The following is a 10,670-nucleotide window of genomic DNA, read 5'->3' as shown; positions in this document are numbered from 1 at the left end:
CGTGACAGTTTTGAGTCTGCACTTCTGGATACCGCCGGCATCAGCAACAGTGCTCCAAGCATAGACTTTTTAGGCTGTAAGATCTCTTTAGATTACTTTGTATTTTATGTATTTTTAGTATACATTCCTTCCACTGCTGCCAACTTCGAAGTTGAGAACTTTTTTGAATCTTTGTCGTCGCTGGACTTGTTGTTTGGTGGATCTGTCTTGTTATTGGGTGACTTCAATATTCCTTCTTTCACTGTTTCAGCTCCTGTCAATGTCCGACATAGATCCCTACTCAACCTCAGCGCCATATTGAATCTTAAACAGCATAACTCTGTAACTAACCTAAATCACCATTGCTTAGATCTCGTTTTCGCCAATTTCGACGTTGCGATATTGAGAAACGCAGTACCATTTATCGACGAGGATCCACAGCATCCTTCGTTAATAGTTTCTCTCCAAGTCTCTTTTCCACACGTCTCTAATTTTCCAATCAATAGGAACGATCAAACCGAATTTAACTTTAGGATGGCCAACTATCCTCATATGTATGAACTGATGCAACATGCAGACTGGAATAGTGTTATGGAGTGCTCGGATGTCGACAGGGCTCTAACACTTTTTTACGACATGCTAAACAATATTTTTGCCCTTTGCACGCCCACTAAAACACCGAGACAAAGGCGATTTCCATCATGGTTCACTAAAGAAATGATCGCAACTATATTTGAGAAGGAGAAAGCTTTCTGCAATTTCAAGCAACATAAATCTGCTTATTATTTTGGCCGATATACCGCGCTACGTAAGTCAATCAAGTTCCAACGCATTGCCTATACTGATTTTCTTCGTCGTGCTGAGTTAACTATACATGATAGTCCTACCAATTTCTGGTCATTTATTCAGCGGAAGAAGGCAGATTCGCGAATCCCAGCCTCGATGTCCTATTCCAGTCAGCCATGCCAAGGGCCTAATATGGTTGTTGCAGCTTTTGGTAAGTACTTTGGTAGCGTTTATACCATATCCCAGCCAGATCCACGTTCATCTTCAAGCGTGTCCTCTAATCCGGAACTAGTGAACATACCTAAGCTTACTATCCAAGATGTCTTGTCAGCAAGCAAAGCACTCAAGAACAAAATTACCGCTGGTCCTGATGGCATACCAAGTTTTATCGTGAGAGACTGTTCCCACACACTGTGTGCTCCTTTATGTCAGGTTTTTAACCTGATACTTGAGACGGGTGTTTATCCAGAGCCTTGGAAATATGTCATAGTTTATCCTATTCTCAAAAAAGGTGATCCCTCTGTTGTTGAAAACTACCGGCCTATTTCGATCTTGTGCAACTTTTCTAAAATATTCGAGATTATATTAAATAAATTTATTTTTGCTCAAATTAGAAATAAACTATCTACGCAACAACATGGTTTTTATGCGAAAAGATCATGTATCACTAACTTATGCTCATTGTCTTCGTATGTCTGTGACTCTCTGAACAAGCAAGGTCAAGTTAACGTTATATACACTGACTTCCACAGAGCATTTGACAAGATAGATCATCACTTACTGATTGAAAAAGCATCTCATAAATTTAGTTTCTCTGATTCGCTGATTACAGTGTTGAGGTGCTATTTGGTGAATCGTCGACAGTTTGTTGAGATTGAGGGGTTTAGATCAGTTCCTTTTGTTCCAACTTCTGGCGTCCCTCAAGGTTCTAATCTTGGACCTCTGCTTTTCAATATATTTATAGATGATCTCGTATCTTCGATCATTTGCAACAAGCTTGCCTATGCGGATGACCTAAAGCTATACGAAAGCATTGAAACTGGCATGGACTGCATGACTCTCCAGGACAACATCAATATTGTCAGTCAATGGTGTACTAAAAATAAATTGCATCTTAACATCAGCAAGTGTAATGTGGTTTCTTACCACCGCACAAAAACTCCTATAGTCTTTAATTACAATACGGATGGTACTGTCCTGACTAGACTTGCTACTGTGAAGGATCTGGGGATTTTATTTGACCAGTCGTTCTCTATTGTACCTCACATTACAAAAATGGTTTCCAGTGCAATGCAAATTTTAGGATTCGTAATAAAAAATTGCAGGCATTTTTGTAGCTCAGCTACTGTTAAATTGTTATTTAACTGTTACGTTAGGTCCAAGCTTGACTATGGCTCGCTGATATGGTCACCAATTTATAACTGCCACACTCAGTCCATTGAGAGTGTGCAGAGAAGGTTACTAAAGTATCTAACGTTCAGGGAGGACGGTTCCTATCCTGAGAGGGGAGTTGATCACGATCTTCTACTAAGAAGGTTCTCTATACTGCCCCTGAGCTTGCGCAGAGATTTGCAATCTGTTTCATTTCTCTATAAGTTAGTTCATTACGGAGTCGATTGTCCGTTTCTTCTGGAACAATTACGTTTTCATGTGCCGCGGCTGGAAGGGAGACATCAATCAACTTTCTTACCGCAGTTACCCAGGTCCAATATCCATTTTCAAAACCCTATTTACAATATGTGTGCTACCTTCAACAAACTATCATCGTACTGCGATTTATATTATGATGGTCTCCAGGCCATACTTCAGCAACTTCGAATGGCGTCGGGTTATGCGTACCGATAAGTCTTATCGTTTTCTTTCTCTTTCTCATTCTATCTTTCTTCATTTTTTTTAGTTATAAGATTAGTACATTTAAGATTAGTTTCTACGTCCCCTAGTATATATATATATATATATATATATATATATATATATATATATATATATATATATATATATATATATATATATATATATATATATATATATATATATATATATATATATATATATATATATAATAATAATAATAGCACTTTATTTCCAACAGGTAACATGACCCAATTACAGGAAATATTAAATATAAATCATCTATATATATATATATATATATATATATATATATATATATATATATATATATATATATATATATATATATATATATATATATATATATATATGTATATATATATATATATATATATATATATATATATATATATATATATATATATATATATATATATATATATATATATATAGATGATTTATATTTAATATTTCCTGTAATTGGGTCATGTTACCTGTTGGAAATAAAGTGCTATTATTATTAATATGCGTTAAATTGTATGCTATGTAAAAGACCTGAATGATAATACCAACCATTCAAAATCTTAAAGAGAAAAACTAAATCACTGCAAAATCTTCTGGTTTGAAGAGTATCAATATTGAAGGCCCTGCTTATAATACTGTAGTTGATCTGTATAGAGATTGATATGCGCCTTTGAAGCCAAAGATCTTAAAAATACTTTTTGAACGGCTTCAATGTTATCTATATGGCAGTCATCATATGGAGACTGTACCACAAATGCATACTCCGGTCTAGACCGAACCAAAGAGATATAAAGGAGTATAAAGCAATGTGGAGTAAGTTGACCACCCTTGCGTAAAACAAACCTAAGGACTCACGTAGGCCTGTTAGTTCAGAATCAAAGAAAACACCAAAGTCTTTAATGCTAGTGACAGCCTTGATCTCGACTCTCAATGCTATATTGGTTGTGAACCATACTCAATGAATGACTAAAGCTAATACAACGTTTTTTTACATTAAACACAAGGCTATTAAACTTAGACCACATGCAAACACTGTCCTTGTCCCTCTGAAGCAGCAGATCATCCTTGCTCCATTCAATCCTCCTGAATATCTTCAAATCATCCCCAAACAAAAGACACTGCGATTCCCAAACTGCACTGACAATATCATTTATAAACAAATTAAAAAAGATGGGTTCAGTGTGACAATAAATATCATACCCGAGACATAATTATCAATTCGAATCGACTGAGTATGACCCCACAGGAACACTAGATCCACTGCACCAACCCAGGCCCATAGCTCTAACTTAGAAACAAGATGCTCATAACTCACCTGGTCAAACGAATTCGAGAAATCAGTATAGATAGAATCCACTTGACCAAGCCTATCAAAGACATTCAATAAAAATTGTTTTTAGGCGAGTAAATTTGTTACTACCCTGTATAAATCCATGCAGTTGATCAGCCAGAATTCTCCTGCAATGCCAAGTTTCTCACAAAATAACTTATCGTCCAGTTTAGGAACCACCGACTGTATGCAAATGTCTCTATAATTAGCGACATAGCTCTTATCACCACTCATGAATCTGTACCAAATAGTCAACCTTCCAAAAGTCAGGAATACATGTAAAGTACACACGCAATTCTTAATCAAGACTGATGGAATCCCATGGAGTTGAAGTCTAAACTGTAGTCAAAATTATAATTAGGAATCACGCAATCTAACGTTCCAGTGCACCCAATATTTACATATTCAAACGGCCTAAAAGTTTCTCAAAGGATGCCCGAAGTCCCACTGGATTTGATAATGTTTTTGTATATGTATAGTATTTTTATAGCTGAGCTTAAGCGACTGAGAACAGGTGCAGATTCTATTTTTTGTTATCCAATCTGCTTTTATAGGCTATTTTGATATTTATTTTACATACGGTATATTTAGTACTGCAGTTACTTTGTTCTAGAGCGGGGGGAGATTTTTTTTTTTTAATTAACTTACCAACTTCGTTAATTTTGACTAGCATTTTGTCACTCAACTCGCCCGATTTGTGCGGTGATTCTCCCCCTAGGTTAAAGTTAAAGATTTTTTTTTTTTACAGATAACTATTCTAATAATTCCCGACGAATTTTATGATTAACGAGGATTGGATCTGTGTGAAATGCAAAACATTTTTTTCTATACTATGTTTTTTTATTTTTCAAAAAATCTAAATATGAACTACAACTGTTGTTGGTATCCCAATCATCATCTGCTATTGTGACTGGTCCCGTCCAATTTGTTGTCGTTTGATATGAACTACAACTGTTGTTGGTATTTTTTCATTAAATCTTGTTACGTGTTGATTTAGCTGCTGCTCCTTCCACGCCGGCCACTCTTGTGTTTCTTCCAGACGTGATTTGTGAGGCGCCGCTTAAGCAACAGGTGTGATTCGTCGATGGGACAGAGAGTTAAATCTTTTGAAAAGAATAAAAAAAAATTAAAAAAAAAATCTTCAAAAACTTACCAGCAGCGGAGTAGCAGCAATAAGGAGCTTCTTTATTCATTGACATATTGAAGTTGTTCGAAGAAGTGTTTTCAGAGCACGAGTATACACACAATGTTTCGCCACGAATTGCGCCGCTCGATCAAATTTGCCTCGTATTTATTACGACAACGTTCGGACAACTTCGCTAAGCGGCCGGTGTTCCACGATGCAATCGTGAATCATGACGCAATAGGCACGCGTAATTGCAGGAAATATGTGGCACAAATTACGAGTACAACGAATTTTTTAAATAAATAGATCAACGCAGGACCCGTGGATTTCAGTCTATTAGGCATCAGTTGTCCACGCGAGAAATTTTTTAAATAAATTGATCAACGCAGGACCCGTGGATTTCAGTCTATTAGGCATCAATTGTCCACGCAAGAGCGTGTTTCAACAGATTAAAAATTTGTTAATGAAACTGACGACTAGGGGGTGACCACGATGGATAAAATACTGTTGAGCCATCCGACGAATTTGAACAGCGAAGACCTGAAAGTGCTGCCGGCATAATACCTCATAGAACGGGTGAGACTCTACGAATTGTTAAATATGTGGCACAAATTACCGGGAAAACATCAATGTAATTTTGAACTACAAACTCATCTGCCGTGTTTTGTGCATTACAACCGGCCTGACAGCAGAACCCATATCGACGGACCGGCTCCCTCGCAAAATCGGTGTTTTCATTGTTTGAGCGCTATAAAAAAGCGCTGACGACGTGGTGATCAGTGTCATTCGAGAACGCGATGGCTACGCTAAACGCCAAGTTTATTTTGTTGTCCACATTAGTGCAAAATATGTTTTATATTCACAAACCCAGCGGGGTAATTGAAGCATATGTGTGTTTCAAAAACGTCGATAATCGTAATTTTTCCTGTTCATGGCCGGACACCTGGACGCCGATGCATCTGGCGGCGACGGACGGCAACCTGTTTTTTTGACTAAACTGCCAATGAGTGCGGTGCACCAAAATTATAAAGTTCGTTTGGTTTTCTCCGGTCGCAGTTACGGAGATCAGGGAGAATGGCAAAGCATTGTAAGCAGTAGCAGCAGCAGCAGCAATGACTCTTTAAACAAAAACAACTCCAGAAGCCTCCAAAGCAGTGGTGACGACGACGACAAGCACTTTTCCCCGAATCAAAAACAAACTATTTTCATTTTGTTATACCTGATCGCGTCCAGTTCGCTACTTTTGCTATCAAAGTGTTTGGTCAAGATAACTAAAACTCAATGTGCCGTCCAATTTCGACGATAGGAGGGGGATGAAATGTATAAATACTGTGTAGGAGTTATAAAAACAATGTAAGTTTTGTGTGTGTGTTAGTTGACTGAACAACAGCAACAACGATGGTTGGTGATTGGGATGCAACATTTAATAATCACAGAAGAATTACGCCTACGCGTATTCCGGATACTACAGTAACGATCGATGAACATATATATGTCGAGATGGATTGCGCCCAAGTACGCCTGTATGTTAATGGACAGCAGCGACTAGACTTTACCCACGAGGCATTTTTGGAGTTTTTATATTTTATTGACGAGGAAATTGGAAATCTAAAATGGAACGACGTCATCTTCCCCCTAGGAGATTGCATGCAAGCGACTTATATATATATATATATATATATATATATATATATATATATATATATATATATAAGGGGGTAGTCGAATAAGGGTTGTAGTCATGCGGGTGGTGCAACAGAAACTCGCACTCCCCATCGAAAATTTAGATTTTGTTTGCGGCGAGGGCGGGGACAATAAAAGCAAACACGGAAAACTGTTACCCAACTCGTTTAGGGCGGTGTTTTGTGGACCGAGCGGGTGCGGTAAAACTAACGCCATGTTGACGCTACTCTTCAGCCCCAATGGAGCGCGTTTCGAGAACGTTTACGTCTACTCAAAGTCGCTGTATCAACCCAAATACCAACTACTGTCTCGCGTAATGAAGCAAACCAAAGGACTTGGATACTTTCCTTACAGGGATAGCGACGAGATAATCGACCCCAGCGAAGCGAAAGAGAATTCCGTGTTCATTTTCGACGACGTGTCGTGGGATAAACAAAATAAAATTCGCGAATATTTCTCAATGTGTCGACACAAGTCCATCGACGCGGCCTATCTCTGCCAGACGTACTCCAAAATACCCAAGCAACTGATACGGGACAATTGCAACGTTATAGTACTGTTTAAACAGGATGACGTGAATTTACACCACGTTTACGAGGAGCACGTCTCGCCCGACGTTTCGTACGACGCGTTCAAAAATATCTGTTCCGCCTGTTGGCAGGACAAGTACGGAAGCCTCGTAATTGTCAAAGATTTTGAATTGAAAAACGGCCGTTACCGCAAGGGTTTTGACAAGTATATAAAAGTGGATGACAAGTGATCGTCGGAAACACACAGTGTCATGAAGGCGGCGCCCGTTGACATCGCCGACGCGGCGCTTAAACGGAAAGTAAACGACCTGTCCAAGTCAATTAGGAAAAAGTACTTGGCTCTAAAATTGGGCAAGAGCGAGGAGGACGCGTCCATTCGGATAGGGGAGGAGGATGAAGTGTTTGACACCTCGAATGTGGCTAACGAGTCCTTTCGATCCTATCTGGATCAATATCCTGAGATTTCCCATCCTTATATTATGGCCCCGTTTATGACTCGATCTCATCGAAATGGGTTCTCGGCAATAAGTGGATGGACTTTCATCGAAGATCCGGCGACATTATTGTGGACAGCACGCGTTACCCCGGCACTCTCGGCCTATATAATTTGGTGTTTTTGAAAAACCCCCAGACATACACCGAAAACGATTTGGCAGAATATAAAAAAATTATGGATATCACGGGGGTACATAGGGACTCGCGCGGGCGTCTAAAAGGCGCGTCGACGGTACCCAAGTACGTTCAGGTCATTCGACCGTTAGTAAAACCGCGTCCTTATTCGTACAGTGGACAAGGTTATTGTATGCGCCTATATATAATATAATAATAATAATATAATAATAACGCGCCTATGGAATACGTGTACTGGGACGACGTCAACGAACTCGTTGAGCGCCTAAAATTACTGGTCGCGTCGAAACACGCAGGGAACACGTCCGCGGACAACGAAATTCTCTCTATCGTCGAAGAGTTAAAAGAAGCCGGTATAATACGTTAGTTTAATAATGAGTCTGGACAAGTTTGGACGTTCCAGCGGTGTCCGCTCCAAGCGAACTACCGTGATAAAGTGCTCCGTCTTCGATTATACCGCGGAGGGAAACGTCGATATGAACCATTTAAGAATTTGCAATGTCCAAATGCCTAGCGAACACTACGACGCGGCCACCAAAAAGTACGTGGACGATGAAGTGGACGAGGCGCTTACGAAAAGGCTACGATCCAAGGACGTCATCGCATCACCACCGCTGCTAGCCCCAGAAGAACAAGCGTTCGAAAAACACGCTTTAGCGGTGGAGCGACTCTCGCGGCAAAACAGGGACATTACCCTGGCGTTGGAAGCAAACAAGAGTAGATTCGCACGTTTGGAGCAACAAGTCGGAACGTTTCGAAGTGAATTTCTAAAGTTTCGCCGCGACCTTGATCGCAAACTAGGCCAGATATGCACAAAGCAAGAGTTGGAAAATCACGCGTTAGTGACGGAACGGAGATTCGACGAGATTGTTCCCGAGGTGAATCGACTCTCCCGGGAAAATAAAGATATAACGAGGGCGTTGGAATTAAAGATTCTCAATCACCCGCCGCAGCAACAGTCGTATCGGCCCAAAAAAAGAGCAGCGGACCAAATTGACGAATGAGTAGTAAAGAAAAGATACAACTCGTGTGGGAACTGCACAGGCCGGCACGTAGAAATTATGCGCGTCGCAGAACTATAATACGAGGGTTGGATGATTTGTGGCAGGCCGATTTGGCCCAGCTCGATCGATATGCGAAACAAAATAAAAACTTTAAATTTATATTGGTTGTTATCGATTGTTTTTCAAAATACGTGTGGTGCGAACCGTTAAAAAGAAAAACGGGTAGTGATGAGACCAAGGCCTTCGCCAAAATTCTAAAAGAGGCACGGGATCGACACCCAAAAAACCTGCAAACGGATCTGGGCAAAGAATTTTATAATGGCAATTTTGCGAAGCTCATGACCAAGCGCGGAATTAATCATTATAGTACGTACAGTAAGAAAAAGGCTGCGATAGTCGAACGGGTAATAAGGACGCTCAAAGAAAAATTGCATCGGTATTTCTCGTTAAACGGAACGTACCGCTGGACAGACGTGCTGCCCTCTGTCGTTCAAGAATACAACAACAAGAAACACAGAACGACGGGAATGAAACCTAATGCGGTGAATAAAAGTAACGCCGATTCACTTTTGAAGAGCGCTTTCAGTCACCTGAAAATATTCGGAGCTAGGAAATTGAAAGTGGGTGACGTGGTTAGAATTAGTAAAGCCAAACACGTGTTTAACAAAGGATACACGCCGAATTGGACCACCGAACTATTTAAAGTGGTCAAAGTGCAGATCACGAACCCGGTGACGTATCTTCTCGAAGATATGAACGGTAAACCTATAATGGGAGGATTTTACGAAGAAGAATTGCAAAAAACGGCCAATCCTGACGTCTATCTCGTTGAAAAGGTTCTGCGCAGGCGCGGTAAAAAAGTTTTGGTACGCTGGTTGGGATTGGACAAGTCGCACGATTCGTGGATTGACGACGCGAATGTATTATAAGTCTCAGTGTCGATGTAACAGTTGTGTCGGGGCGCGCATCATGGAGCAGCAGCAGCAGCAAATATCACTCCCCCCCGAAGAGTTGTACGAATTTTTAACGAGCTACGACATACATTATACGACGCCGCCGCCACCACCACCACCACCGAAAGTGCAACAACAACAAGTAAGAAAACCGTCAAAACGGCGTCGTAGTGCGACGACGCCCCCAAAGCCTCACAAAAAAAAAAGAAAAAGCGAAGAAACGGTTCAGCAGCAGCAGCAGCAGCATACCGGCTCATCCTCCTCCTCCTCCGGTTGGTTCGATACGTTTATCGGCGACGAAGAAAGAAGGGTGGTATGCGAAGCGTTCCAGTTGAAAATGGTTTTAGAGTCGCAGCTGGTGCGAAACGAGGACCGGATCAAAGAGACTGAAACTAAAATTGCCCTGCTGCAGAGCGAGTTACAAGTGGCGCGCCTTCACTCCGACGAATGCAGAAAAAAACTTAAACATTTTGCAAGTTTAGCGTCCTCTCTGCCCGCATCAATCACATAGTTTTTTTTTTATTTTAAAAATATTGTCGATGTTGATGTAAATAAAAAAAAAATCTTTAGTGTTTTTTTTTATTTAGACACACACACACACACTCCTCCAAACAACAACAACAACTAGAACAAAACCTGTTGAATCGGAAGTGAAAAAAAAAAAAACATATTCATTTTACATTAGAATAAAAAAAAGACCAACATAAGCCTAATTTTTTTACAAATATTTTTTATTATTAGGTCGCAACGAATATGTTAAAACAAATCAAT

This window comes from Cylas formicarius, unplaced genomic scaffold, assembly GCF_029955315.1.
Source record: "Cylas formicarius isolate icCylForm1 unplaced genomic scaffold, icCylForm1.1 PGA_scaffold_5__7_contigs__length_24384050, whole genome shotgun sequence".
In the NCBI taxonomy this organism is placed as follows: domain Eukaryota; kingdom Metazoa; phylum Arthropoda; class Insecta; order Coleoptera; family Brentidae; genus Cylas; species Cylas formicarius.
This window is presented reverse-complemented; position numbering follows the sequence as displayed.